The 14,618-nt window shown below is 38.3% G+C and overlaps 1 protein-coding gene across 1 annotated transcript in view; it reads left to right on the top strand.

Moving 5' to 3' along the window:
- LOC122808848 overlaps positions 1–14,618 on the top strand; it is a 769,817-nt gene that overhangs the window by 715,475 nt on the left and 39,724 nt on the right. The window contains exon 2 of the mRNA XM_044079953.1: positions 11,695–11,760. The gene's annotated coding sequence lies outside the window, so the exon portion shown is untranslated. The remainder of the gene's footprint in view (positions 1–11,694; positions 11,761–14,618) is intronic.

The raw sequence follows: 14,618 nt of genomic DNA, 5'->3' as shown, positions 1-14,618 counted from the left end.
CAATACAGGGATAGGGCCTTGAGATGGTCTGCATAGGAAATATTACTTATATTGTTTGTTCTTTTAGGTTCATAGGTGTTTACTAGGATAACGACCACAAGGGCCTTTTTAAGCCTAGCCATGCATCACAAATCTCTGACTAGTTCTGATACCCTTGATAAGTGTAAGCAGGGCCTGGGAGATGAACCATTTACAGTTTGACTGTGTCCATTAGAGACACAGGTGCCAAACCAGGGATGGATTTCCAGTTTCCCATCCAGTTGTCCAAGTTGCACTTGAATTGGATTAAGGAGGAATTCTGCTTCACATGGATGGGGAGCCTGTTCCATAGATGGGGTAGCCTCTGGGATACATACCTATCTCTCTAGCAGGTCCTATTTATATCAGAGGCAAGGTTTAAGTCTTTAGAATGGGTAATTCTGGTACTGTTTGTTTGTGGATATACAGGAGGTCCATCAGAGTGGGGTCTAACAATGCCCTGTATACTATGCATAGATCTCCCCTCAAAAGCCTGTGGAAGATAGAATACAGGTATAGGGCTTTGAGGTGGTCTGCATAGGACATATTACTTATGCCCTATATTCTTTTAGTGAGGAACCTCTGTGGACATTCCAGTTTTGATATGCCTGGTTAGATATATACCAAAGGGGGCATTATACTCAATGATAGGTCTGATGAATGCTGAATACAGTGGAACAATGACTTCCTTGGACTTAGATGCCATACCTTTGTTTATAAGTTGCATAACATAGAATGATTTCCTCACCACTGTAGACATGGAATGATCAAAGGCTAGATTACTATCTATGTGTGTCCCTAACTCTGTGACTACTGGGTCATCTCTAAGGGGTGGGTTGTAAATATGTTAGTTACCAGAGATGGATGACTTCCCAAAGGATACTATTATGCATTTCTTGGCATTTAGTTTTAGTCCATGACTCTGACACCAGTTGTTTATCTGTGTCAGCCCCTCCTGGAGAACATTTGTGTCAGTGTGAGATTCAATGACAGCTCCTAATTTGCAATCATCTGCAAATTTAGTCAGCCAGAGACCACTAACATTGGCCTTGACTTCCGAGAAGTAAATGCCAAAAAGGAGTGGTCTAAGGACTGATCCCTGAGGGACTCCACTTGTAACTGGCCTCTTTGTAGAGGTGGACTCCCTAATTCTAACTTCCTGAGTCTTGTCTGTGAGCTAGTTGGCTATCCACCGAGTGACATATGGGTTTGTACCTAACCTCTTCAGTTTGTCAACAAGTCCAAGTGGGGTATTGTGTCAAATACCTTAGCCAGGTCAAGGTAGGCAGTCTGAACCATTTTGCCTGGGTCCATTGCTATGGTGACTCTCTCAAAGAAATCCACCAGGTTGAGTAGCATGACCTGCACTTGACAAAACCAAATTGGGTTGGGTCCAGTGTCTGGAGATTTCCTATGTTATCATTTATCATTTTCCATGATAATTCTTTCCATGGCTTTGCATATAAGACTAGTGAGGCTTATGTGTTTGTAGTTTCCAGGATCTGTAGATGGCCACCTTTGTGTGAGGGATGATTGTTGCTGTTCTTCATTCATGAGACATGAAGTCTGTTTGGAGACTACAATTAAACAGCAATTTCAGAAGGCCTGAGGTCATATTTCATGTTATTTAGAAGGCATCCTGGGATATTGTCTGGGCCCATTCATGCAGTGTTCTTGGCCTTAGAGAGAGCATTAAGGACCTGTTCACTAGTGATAGCAAGGGGGGTATTTCCTGTTGGGAGGTTGAGGGGTAAGAAAAGGATAAAGTTGGAGCTGAATTTATTGACCAGGAGGTTTGTTATATATTCTAGCTCAGTATAGGTGACTGCATTAACAATGAGCTTTGCACACAATTGTGAATTGCCTTTGAGATTGTGGACAGAGCTGCAGATTGCCATGTGGTTGTCCTTGACCTGGGAGGCCAAATTTACCTCAAATTTGGTTTTGGCAGAATTTATTTGTCCCCTGCGTTGTTTGTTTAGTTTGATAAGTGTGCTTTTATCCTGCTGGGAGCTGCACCTCCTAATTTTTGCCATGATTTTCTTCCTTCTGCTATACAGCCTATTTATTTTGTGATTCCATGTATTACATCATTTTCCATACCTTTCCCCTAACTTCTAAAGTCTTTAACACAACACACACCCACACCAAGTCCCCCAACAACATTTTACTGCATGCTATACTCTCTCTCTCTACCACAATTACCACCTATTTCTATCTACCTATCATTGTAATATCCAGACTGTGCTACCTCCCACTACCAGCCCCTTATATTCCCCAGAATGCAGTCACCCTATACCCATCTTCTTACTCCATCACTTCTCTCCATACTCCTCTGTCCACTTATGCAACTCACTACACTGTACCCCATCTCCTACTCACCACACTACTCCACCACCCATTCCACAAACCTCACAAGCTATACCCAAATATCTCCCAACCTTTATCTATTAAGCCCCCTCTTCCCGTACAAACTAAAGATAGCCCAGCTTATAAATAAGATCCTCATTGCTCTAACAGCCTACTCTATGACATACTTCCAAAAACAAAACTGCAAACCCCCTACAAAGCAAGCGCCTTTACCTCATTTATTTACCTTCACTACTTTTCATCACAACACTGGCCCTGCTGCAACTAATATGTCTACACCTCCACTTAGAAATAATTCACACAAATCCATTCATTTGGTAACTTTAAATATTCAAAGTATCCACAACAAAATCTCTGATTCTTATGCATGGATAGCCCACAACCAACCTGGCATAATTGCCATGACTGAGACATAGTTAAAGCCATACATCAAAGACTCTGAATTCATCCCCCCAGACTTTCAAACTATAAGATCCAACAGACCAAACAAAAAAGTGGGGGAGTAGCACTAATCTTTCATAACTCACTCAGCATAGTACCCTACACTAACCCCATCCCACAATTCACAAACACAGAAATTACCATTGCCTTCCTAAAATTGAATAACTACAAAAATCTTTGTATTATTAACCCCTATATTCCCTCTGGAAACAACACCCCCCTACTAGAATAAATTCTGGTCTGGATCTCATCTAACATTAAAAACGAAACCATTATTTTTGGAGATGTAAATATCAATTGGATGAACCTAAACTCCAACCCCCTTACTCCTAGTACAAATGTATTCAACTTTACCCATCTAATTAACACCCCCACCAGGCATAACAAAGATAACACTTCAGGATCCATTCTAGACTGGATTTTTGTTTCCCACCCCAATAAAATATCTGAAGCAGGCACCCTTCCAAACACACTGAATGACCATCTTCCCATTTTCATCCACTGCTCTACCTCAGCCATCCAAAATCAAAACCATTACAAGCAAATAAGGAACATAACCAACTTCAACCCTCTTACCTTTACCAAGAGCCTCAAAAATACAAACTGGAACATATTAAAAACTCTCCCATTAGACAATATAGTAGATTACTTCAATACTACATTCCTGGACATACTAAATAGCCTTGCACCTCTCTGCACAAAACAAGTCAAAACAAACTGCTCCCTGGCTAACCAAGCCCACTAAAAATCTGATGCAGCTTGGAGATAAAACATGGAAACTGTATCAGACCAACAAACACCAGTACACTCTGTCACTATTAAAATAGCTCTGTAACCAGGCTAAAAGGTAGTCCACAATGACAAAAAAGTTCACTACATCAAATTTCAGTCTAACCATTAACAAAACCCCAAAAGTTCTGGAACTCCATGTCATCCCTCCTGAACCCTGGCACAAAAACAATCATTTTCCTCACCCTGACAAGTCTACACTTTAAATTGCCTCTCTTTAACTTATTTTTTTATAAACTCAATAGCCAACATTATCACCAGCTTCCCTCATAGCAAAGACAGCTTAAGTGACACTGCTCCACCAAAAACATACCCTACCATCCCAACCTCTACGACCACCACCCCCACCCCTGAACCAAACCCCAACTCTACACCCACCTTCCACATAAATCCCATTTCAACTACAACCATTAAAAGACTACTCTTTAAGCTCAAACCCTGCTCTAATGCTCTTGACAATCTACCTCCAGAATTTCTAAAGATTGCAGCTGAAGTCATTGCTTTCCCTATAAATATCCTAATCAACTGATCCATCCAAGAATCTTTTGTACCAAAAATATGGATAAAAGCCTTCATTTTCTCTCTCCACAAAGGTGGCAAAAACAATATCATCTCCAACTTTCGACCTTTCGCTATCCTATCCCCTATCTCTAACATCTTGGAAAAATGTATTCACCTTCAGCTTATGCCCTATCTACTTCAGAACCACCTTCCTTCTTCCACACAACATGGGTTCAGATCTGGCCACAGCACTACAACTTCCCTTATTTCTTTCCTGGCCACTGTTAACAGAGCTTGTGATAATGGGAAAATTGTATCTACCGTATTCTTAGATCTCCCAAAGGCTTTTGACACTGTTTCCCACCCTTTGCTTCTTTCAAAATTCTCCACCTTTAGACTGTCCCCCACCAGTCTCAGCTGCTTCTCTAGCTATCTGAAAGACAGACAACAAGCCATCAAATGGCGAAACTCCATCTCTTCCTATCTTGACACATCTACTGGAGTTCTGCAAGTTTCCATACTTGACCCCTCCTATTCAATATTTTCATAAATGACTTCCATACATCTGTGACCAATGAGGCTCTTATCCAATATGCAGATGATTCTACCACTGTTTGCACAGCTGACTCTCTTTCTGAACTCCAGCTTAAAACCCAAACAGCCTTCTACACCACTGAATCTTGGATGCTTAAAAAACACCTAGCTCTCAACCCCAATAAATCTAAGATCATGTTTTTCACCCACCAAAAAACAACCCTTTTGGACTAAGACATATTTAAGATCTACTCCCAAGCTAAAGCACAAATAGAAATTGTAAACCATACAAAACTTCTGGGAGTTACTATAACTGAACAACTAAAATTTGATATTCACCTGCAAAGAAACATCAAAAAAACCCATCTGAAGCTTGGAATACTCTATAGGCACCACCAGTTCCTTAGCCCTTTTTCCAGACAAGCATCCATTTCTGCTTACCTACTTCCCTCCCTAATGTATGGTACCCCTCTACTTACTCACCACCAAACCACCCTAAAAGCCAAGCTCGAAACTTGTTACAATAAAATTGCAAAATTCACAACAAATTCCAAAAACTCCTCCCTCAACTGTTTGCAACTTACAACTGTCCACAAACTTATCTTTAAACCTTCTGACTGTCCTGCTCTTAGTTCTATCTTCAATCTTTACCTCCCAAATAATAGGGCCCTTAAATCTGAGAATCAGCAACTTCTTCAGGTACACAAACCAAATCTGCCACCAGGCCAACTTCTCTTCTCTCACACTCTTGCCAAGAACTGGAATGCTCTTCCATTAACTATCAGAACAGTCCAAAACCCTGCCATCTTCAAAACTTCTCTCCATGCCTACTTATCCTCCACCTGGAACTGTTCCTGCACTCAGCCACCTTGAATTCCTATCTCTATTTGACTTTCTCTCCCCACACTCTCTTTGCTGGCTAGTCTATCTATAATTCCTATCCACAATACCACTGAACTTCTGTTATACCCTCAATTTTGCATTTCCAATCATTATTATAAAATGCTATACTACCTTAGTACATACATTTACTTGTGCTGAATGAATTTCAACTCTGTTACCCAATATTTGTAAAGCTATACCATACTACCAGTGTACATATTTTTCTTCAAATGTTCTCTACTTGTACTTCTTATGTGTACATTTACTATGTACTTTTTTCTGTGTACTTTCAATTTTTGTACTTAGGAGCTTTTCTCCCGGAGCCTCCACTGAAAAAGGGCTCTTTATGGCCAGTGGACTTTCCTGGTTAACAAACTGCAAATAAATAAATAAATTTCACCAGGGTGGCTTGTTTTTTGAGTTAGTTCTATACTTCTTCCTGGTGCATACAGCTGCCTCTATTCAGCTATTAACATGCTTATACAGGGTTTGTCTGAACAGTTCTGCATAGGCAGCAGTGTTCTCAGGGTTTATGGGGCTTGAAATTACTCCAGGCTAACACTTAATAGTAGGAAGTTAGCCTTAGAGTAGTTCCTGAATATTCCAGGGTTATATGGGTTCCCAGGTTTTCTTTTTACTTCAGAGGAGAATTACTAGTGAGGACCGCATCCAGTATGGTTGCACCCTGGTTGTTGTACTAAAATTTGATCCAGGGTGATTGTGTTTAAAAATCCAGGAATCTCTCTGCCTGTACATTTGGTGTTGTATATGAATCCCAGTTAACAGTGGGGTAATTAAAATCACCCATGAATATGGTATTGGGTTGGATTGTGAGTGTTTTCAATAAGTTTATATACATGGTATGGGTTTCGTGGGTTATAGAGGGGGGACTCATAGCTTGCAAGGAAGTGGTACTGGATTTTTCCTATGGTGATTTGAACTTGGAGAAGCTCAAGTGCATAGTCCTGTTTGACTAGCACTGAGGTATATTTATTTAAAATGCAAACTGCAACACGTCCACCTTTAGTTCTTGTCTGTGTAGTGACAGATCTAAATGTGTGGAAGGCATTATGACCTCGGACTGTTGGTGTGCTCTCTGTGGTTTTAACCCATGCCTCAGTGACTGCACAGACTTCAGCATTGTCTATGGTAAAGAGAGCTTATAGGGAGTGGAGTCTTTTGTTCAGACTTCTAGCATTGAGCAGTAATACCTTTAGATTTCCTTGGTTTTGATTTGCTATGTCGGAAGTACTTTCAGTTTGGCATTGCCTAAAAAAGACACTATGGGGAAGACAATGTTTTAGCTAATATTCAAATGCCTAGAGGAGAGAGGTGCAGACCATCCCTGGCAAAGCAGCATGTTCTGTTGACCATCTTCTTCCATGTTGACAAATAGTACACCCCTTAAATGACACCAGAAACTAAGCCAATTATTAAACTCAATCATCTTTTGTTCATATCGTGGCATCATCCTTGGAGAAGGTAAAATGCTGTTCAATGCTAGGCTCATACCAGCGTGAGATACACATTGCAAGAGTTCCATGATGTTTCTCTTGATATAGTCTAGGGAGGCACCTCTCAGGTCATTTGCTCCCACATGGACTATGACTGAGTTATACTGCTACTTGCAGTCCAATGTCCTGAGTGCATGCATAATGTGGCGGATCTTGGATCCTGATAAGTAACTGACTATGACTTTCTCCTTACTCAGCCTGGTGAGAGGGACATCAGTGTGTCTCATGATGGAGTCTCCAATGACTAGAATGTTGGAATGTGTAGTGTCTTGCTTTACAGGCTTAGAAGTAGAGGCTCCATGAGATGTAGCTCTATGTGTTAATGTGGGTGTTTTGAAAGAGTGCATTTGGTGCTGCTGAGGGTATTTGTCATGTGTACTTCATCTAGGAGGTCTTTGGGGTTTAGGAAGGCTACATTTAAGTGCATCAGTATATATCAGTCTATAATTCTGCTTTGAATCGTGTGTGATGGGTGCAGTGTGTGTAATACTGACAATACTGACATTAGGAGTACTTTTATGTGAGAGTTTTGCCTCCAGTGACATTGTGTAAGTACATCTCTCACATATCATATCAGTTTGTTTAAGAAGAGCTGGTAACAGAGATAGTGGGAAAGTTCATATCCATGGCAACAGACCCTTTTTTATTGATTATACAGTTGGAGTAAAAACGTAATGTCAGGAGTATCTGGTTTGCAACTCTAGGGGCAGTGCTTGTCATTGGAAACTAGTTGTCCTGTGTGCAACTAGGTACTGGTGAAATTTCAAAACTGGTTTTACAGGAGCAAGATATCTGTGTCTGTGTCTATACAGGGCACTGCCAAACAGTTGAGGGGAAACTAATAAGTAGACTCTGATGATTTATGGATGAAGTATTTAGGCAGATATTCTGAAGTTAGAAGCAAATCAAGCAAGCTTTCTACACAGACTAGATTCCAAAAGACCTGCTCTAAACCTTCTGTCAGTGTAAGTGTTTATTTGCTCTGAGAGCAAGTCATTTGCAATCGAGCCCAATATATTTTGTTTTAAAAGTAATTCAGTGTGATTTTATTTCTCAGAAGCTCTTCCATCCAGGTCATTTAACGTCTCTTTGATGACTGATAATTTGTTATTTTGTTGCTTAACCATGCTATTGAGTAGATTTATTTATTTATTGCGGTCTTTTTATCAAATCAATTTTATTATCTAGTCTGTCTGTTTTCAGGGAGAGTTCTTGAATACTTCTTCGTAGGTTCACATGTAGTTATCAGTTGTGGTTCTTTCTCCATAGAGTTATCCAGAGTTTGATTCTTAGAATGGCTTATCATAAATATTTTTTGATGATACCGGTGAATTATATAGCAGGAATTTAAAGATGATGTATTATATAACAGAGCTAGATGAGCTAAGGAACAAATTTCAATACAAAAAATCCAACTAGAATAGATAAATCCTGTCAGAAAATATTTTAATCTAAGGAATTCCTAATGGAAGTTGTTAAAAGATGCCTAAAATATATGAATACAGTGATGGTGTGGATGCAGGTGATAGTAGCTATGCAGTGTTACCTGCAACACACCAGATGGTCTGCATAGGACTCATAGACATAATACACAGTGCATATGGTAAGTACACAAAAAATGCATAGGAGAAAGGCAAGTATGATTTATAAAAACAGGGAAAATCTAACATACTTTACAGCATATCAAGTCTTCCTCTGATATGCAGAACATATACTAGTAAACCAGTCATCAGTTTAAATTTTCCAAGTCTTTTGGGTTACTAATACCATGACGGGAATGCACCCATTTCTAAGTCAAAGTATGATTAAAGTTTGTGAAATTAGAATTGTTGCAGTCTTTGATGTTAGCCAAAAGTGCTCTTCACAGCTCCCGCAATGTGCACAGTAATGACTCCATCTGTAATCCATACAACGTTACATGTATCGGTAACATATCTAAGTATGTTTGCAAATTGTTGTTTTACAAGACCCACTGCTCCTACTACTACTGGAACTGCCTGGGTATCTTTCTTCTACATTGCCCTCATTTCTGCCTGCAAATCCTGGTATTTTATGACTTTGTATCTCTCTGTACACAAGTCACTGGGTGTAGCAATTTCAATAATCAATGCTACATTTGTCTTCTTTTCATGGACTATTATAATTGTTTTTCTGGCATCTGTTTTTTTGAACTGCTGGTAATGGGTGATCCAGTGTGATATAAACTTCATTCTTTATAATGCTTTGTGGGTCATGTTTCCAATGCTTCTCAGCTACTTCAGTATTGTAATGTTTGCACAATCCTCAATGCAAAAGTCTTGCCACATTTTTATACTTTTCAGTATACAGGCCCTCTGCCAGTAGTGTATCACATGCAGCACCAGGATATGCAATTGTTTTCAGTTCTGTTTTACAAAACCTGCATTTTTCTGTTTCTCCCACATGTTCAATGGACTTTTTAAACCAACTTGTACATACTCCACTATTCTGTGCCACTAATATTAACCTTTCATCTTTTGGTTTAAATTCACCTCTGCTTAACCATTCCTGTGTCAGATCTTACTGTACATGAGGTTGTTCCAGGAGTTTTCAGTACTTGCAACTATATTTATGCCTTTTCCACATTTTTTGACCTCTCATCTGATCCTTCTCCTTATATTTTTTATTTTGTTTTTCTTTTTTGGCACATTCAGTTGCTGCCTGATTTTTGTTTATTTCTGGTTTGGTTTCTATTCCCGCTTGACACAGATATGCTTCTGCTAAACTAAGCAAGGAAATCATGTTAGATTTGTTCTCTTCATGTTTCAAAACTTTCACTATGTTTGGATCTGGTCAGGTGAGCAGATATGAATGCAGTCCTATGGCTCCATATCTATACATGCAATCAATTTTGAGGAGGCCCATACCTCCTTCACAATCTTGGTATACACTGATTTTATATATCATTGATAAGTGTGATGCATTTTTCTTGTTTACCTGTCTAAAGATAGCTGTACTAAGAATCAAAGCCATCATCTAGTACAATGATACACTGTAGTTTGCCAACAGGCTAGATGGCCTTCCAGCATGATATCAGAAAGTCACTATATCTTTCAGTGTCAAGAAACCCAAACTACATTGCAATCACCAAAACATCCGAAGAGACAAAAAAGATACACACACACATGCAGACACACACACACACATGAAACCACACAGATACGCAAACAGACACAAAGATAAACACACACACACACACACACACACACACACACACACACACACACACACACACACACACACACACACACACACACATCGCTATATTAATCACTTTTTACAGACAGTCTGTGGCCAGACATAATCATTGATGAAAAATGATATTGAGGTTCAGTATAGTGATCACACTCTGTCAAATTATCAACCATCATATTACCATGCAAATAAAAAAAATAAGTGTTTCTGCAGAGGGCATGCCCTGTCTGTAGCTCCATACTCTGCATCTCTAAGTGTACTAATTTCTATGGGACACAACAGTGTGAAAACATGACCAGTTTCCTTACCTCACTGTCACTGGATCTTGGGAAAATACAATAAGCACCGTCCATTTTCATTAAGTGAATAGTACTCACACTCTGGACCCATTCACTTACTACTACTTTATGATTACACACACCATCAATGTAATTTCTTCCTAGTAACACACTAAATAGTTTATGTAAGTGATATACTCACAACACTTAACCAGGAAAATTCTCCATACAAGTCAGAACTAAGTACCTTACTAGAAAAGAAAGTTCCCAGTCTGAAAGTCTTTAGGAAGTTAGTTCCTCATGTGGAGGATTCTCCGAAAGGAACAACTTTGGAGGCCAGGAGTACATTGGACCATTCAGGGCTAAGTCGTGGACTGCATCAAGCAGAGGACATGTGACAAGGAGCTGGAATGAAGACCAGGGCAAGGCACAGTCTGAACATACTGCAGCTACAGAATTCCTGGAGGGCCTATGGGAACTATGTAAAGAGTCTGTGTGGAACAGCAAATCAAAGGAATGTATGTTTTTATTTAACTCTGGCAGTGAGATGCCAGGAAGTACTCTTATTTTCATTTTATTTAATTTTATACTAAGAAGCTAAGGTTTTTAATTTCATTTCCTGATTGGATATATAAAATAAATTTATATTTTGATATAAATTAGTGCTGCTGGTTTTCCTTGAACTTACTACACACACACACACACACACACACACACACACACACACACACACACACACATATATATATATATATATATATATATATATATATATATATATATATATATATATTAATTAAGTTGGTGGTATAACACCACCTAAGCCATAGAATTAATGGTACAAACCAGAACCTTTATATTTGGCCACGGAAGGACAGTATTTAAATGTTACTTTTTCAGTACTTGTTGCAACTGAACTACTGCAAGTTTTGTTTATTCTTCTTTCTGAACTGTAAGCTTTTTAAGTTACTTATTCATAGTTTTGTTTTTTTTTGTTATATACCTTTACAACAATTTAGTTACTGATTTTCTGATACTTTGTATTTATTATTATGTGATCCATTTCTGAGTGTTTGGTGAATTCAGTTGATGTATATTCTAGTGTATGCCCATGGCTGAAGTATTAATACTCTGTTATATTTGTTTTATACTAGATAAGCACTGAAAAGCCATCAGGGGTGAAACTTCATGGTCTCCAGACTCATTTGTGCTTATTAAAGGTGAGTTTTAGTGAACTGTACATTTTGATGTTGGTTCGACTTGTTTTGGTGTTATATCTCTAGATGTGTAGATAGATAGAGAGATATAGATACAGAGAAATGAGAGAATAAAAACAAAAAGAATATATTGCAATAAAACACATTTGTATTATTATTCATTTTCAGCTGCTTGCTTTTAATTATCTGCAGGTACTTTCATAGTAAAAACAGACTTCTTCAGATAGTTATTCAGTTTAAAACTTTGAGAAAATGAGTACACTCCATTTATAATTAAAATTGATAAAAGATAACACTGCGTCACACAGTAGCTGCATCAGATCAGCTCTTCCTACTGAAAACTGAATGTTCCAGATGAATGGCAGTCTACATAATGTAATAGTCAATTCAAAATGAGAATCCACCAATGGGAGAGGGGGATATCTTAGTTAACAGAAAACTGGATATCCACCAATCAGTTTGTAGGACTAAAAGAGGCTATCCAATATGTAAATTGCTAGTCTATCTTAGGTGTATCAAAATTAAGTATCTAGGGGTTTGTTGCCCGAGTGGTAAAAAGGATTAAAGGGGTCTAATAACATAGCTGCACTCAAACTACATCATGAGTCCAGTCAAAAGTATATTAAACATGCATAGAAAACAAGGTAATGCGATATTAAAAAAATAATTGTGATTAACAGCTTAACTTGTCTGAACATTAACGAATAAATAAAATGCAGTGAAAAAGAAAACAGAATGTAGGAAGGGGAATGGCAAAATCACACCCTGAAGAGAAGTACAGGAGCAAACCAAGGCTGGCAACAAAAATCAGCATAAATCCAGCAGTCACTGAGGCTTATTCAAGCAGCAGAAGTAAATGCTAGTTCAAGCAATGACTGAATCTGTGCCAAAGACAAGTAAAATCCAAGCTGTTTTATTGGTAAGCATTTTCACCCTGTAAGGGCTTTGTCAAACCATAAGAAACAAACACTGAATAAAATCAAGTCACATTTTATAAGGAAATAGGGCTGACATCACTTCCTGTTCCTGATTAAAACTTTTCAGTATGCAAAAATAATACGTCTATAAAAAATATATATACAGAAAACTATATATATATATATTTATATATATATATATATATATATTTATACATCTGTATATAAAAGCAAATATAAAACATTTATTAACATTCTAAAATATGTATGTTTATCTCACAGTGAGTCTCCTATTCTTAAGAACAGGTTTCAGCGGAATTTTGTCATTCAGACCTGGCCTCTGGTCTGCTCTAAGTCTGATAATCCATTTTAATTCCAGTGTTTCAGTGTAATTACATATATCCCCTCCCCTAACACTGGGTTCATTGATCTCTATAACTAAGAATACAAACGAATGTATATTATCACTGTCTATAATGTGTTTAGAAAGTGCACTGCGTGGAGACAGTGTACGAATGTGATAAGGGTGTTCCCTTACTCTGTCTCGTAGGCGTCTGTCTGTCTTGCCTACGTAAAATGCTTGACAAGCAGTGCACTTAGCTAAATAAATGACATGTGATGTATTGCAATTAGCACTGAGTTGAAACCTGAAATAATAGGAAGTAACTGGGTGAATAAACTGGGAACTGGTATCTACAAATTTGCAAAAATTACAACAATTACACGGAACAGTACCCACAATATTGTTCAAACACTCAGGTTGTGTAGATAGGAGAGGGTAACAAAGTAATCTATGTAAGTTAGACTTGTTCCTATATCTAAAATAAGGCTCCTCACCAACAATGTCTTTAAGTTGTGAATCAAGTAAAAGTAGATTCCAATTCTTGTTTAAAACCTCTCTTATACTGTTTATGTCTTGCGTATAACTAACATAAAATCTAACTGGTGGATTCCTAACTTCAGGACATATATCAGGGACATTCTCTACTGGATATGGCTGTGAGAAATATGGTCTAGCAATACCATTCCTCAGCTCCAAAACACCTTCAAAGTGGGAGGTCTGGCCTATATGCTCTTTGTAAAAGCCTGTTGTTTAAGTTTGACAACTCTTGTAAGAAGCTATCATAATTTGGATTCATCCTGGATGCTCTTATCGCCTGTCCCCTTATCAAGTTCTTATATATGTAATTGGGGTGCATACTTTCCTGATGTAATAAGGAATTCCTATAGCACATTTTTCTAAAGACTCCAGTATTGAGCATCCCATTTGGCAGTCTATCAACAAAAACATCCAAAAAAGTAATGCAATTAATCGAACTATCAATAGAAAAGTTCAAAAAAATGGTTAGACTGTTAATCTCTTTATAGAAGTCATCCAGGGCTTTATCTGTACCAGTCCACAGGAGGAAAAGATCATCAACAAAACGTGCATAGAAAACAACATGTTTCTTGAAACTATCTAGGACAAACAGCTTATTACGTTCCCAGTCCAGCATGACAAGATTGGCGTAGCTATTGGCACATGAAGTGCCCATAGCCACACCATCCTTCTGAATATAGGCTACCTCATTAAAAAGAAAGATGTTATTTTCCAGGACAATTTCCAACAAGGCACCAAATAAATCTTTCATAGCTGGACTATAGGCTTCGCAACTCTGTAAACATCTCATAACACTCTCAACACCTTCAGTGTTAGGTATCATAGTAAAAAGGGACTGTACATCCAGGGTAACCATTTTATAATACATATCTAGCGGTAGATCTGCAACCTTGGAGTATAAGTCCAGTAAAAAATGTTTTGTGTCTTTAAGAATATGTGTAGATTCATTCACCAAGGGTCTTAGGTGTTTCTCAAGGTAGATGGATAAGGGCTTCATTGCCCAACCTCTTCCTGCCACTGTTGGTCTCATAGGTGGGTCTCGGGGATTTTTATGTACCTTGGGG

The sequence above is a fragment of the Protopterus annectens genome, chromosome 1.part1 (genome assembly GCF_019279795.1).
Source record: "Protopterus annectens isolate FY-2018-M chromosome 1.part1, PAN1.0, whole genome shotgun sequence".
In the NCBI taxonomy this organism is placed as follows: Eukaryota; Metazoa; Chordata; order Ceratodontiformes; family Protopteridae; genus Protopterus; species Protopterus annectens.
This window is presented reverse-complemented; position numbering and strand designations above follow the sequence as displayed.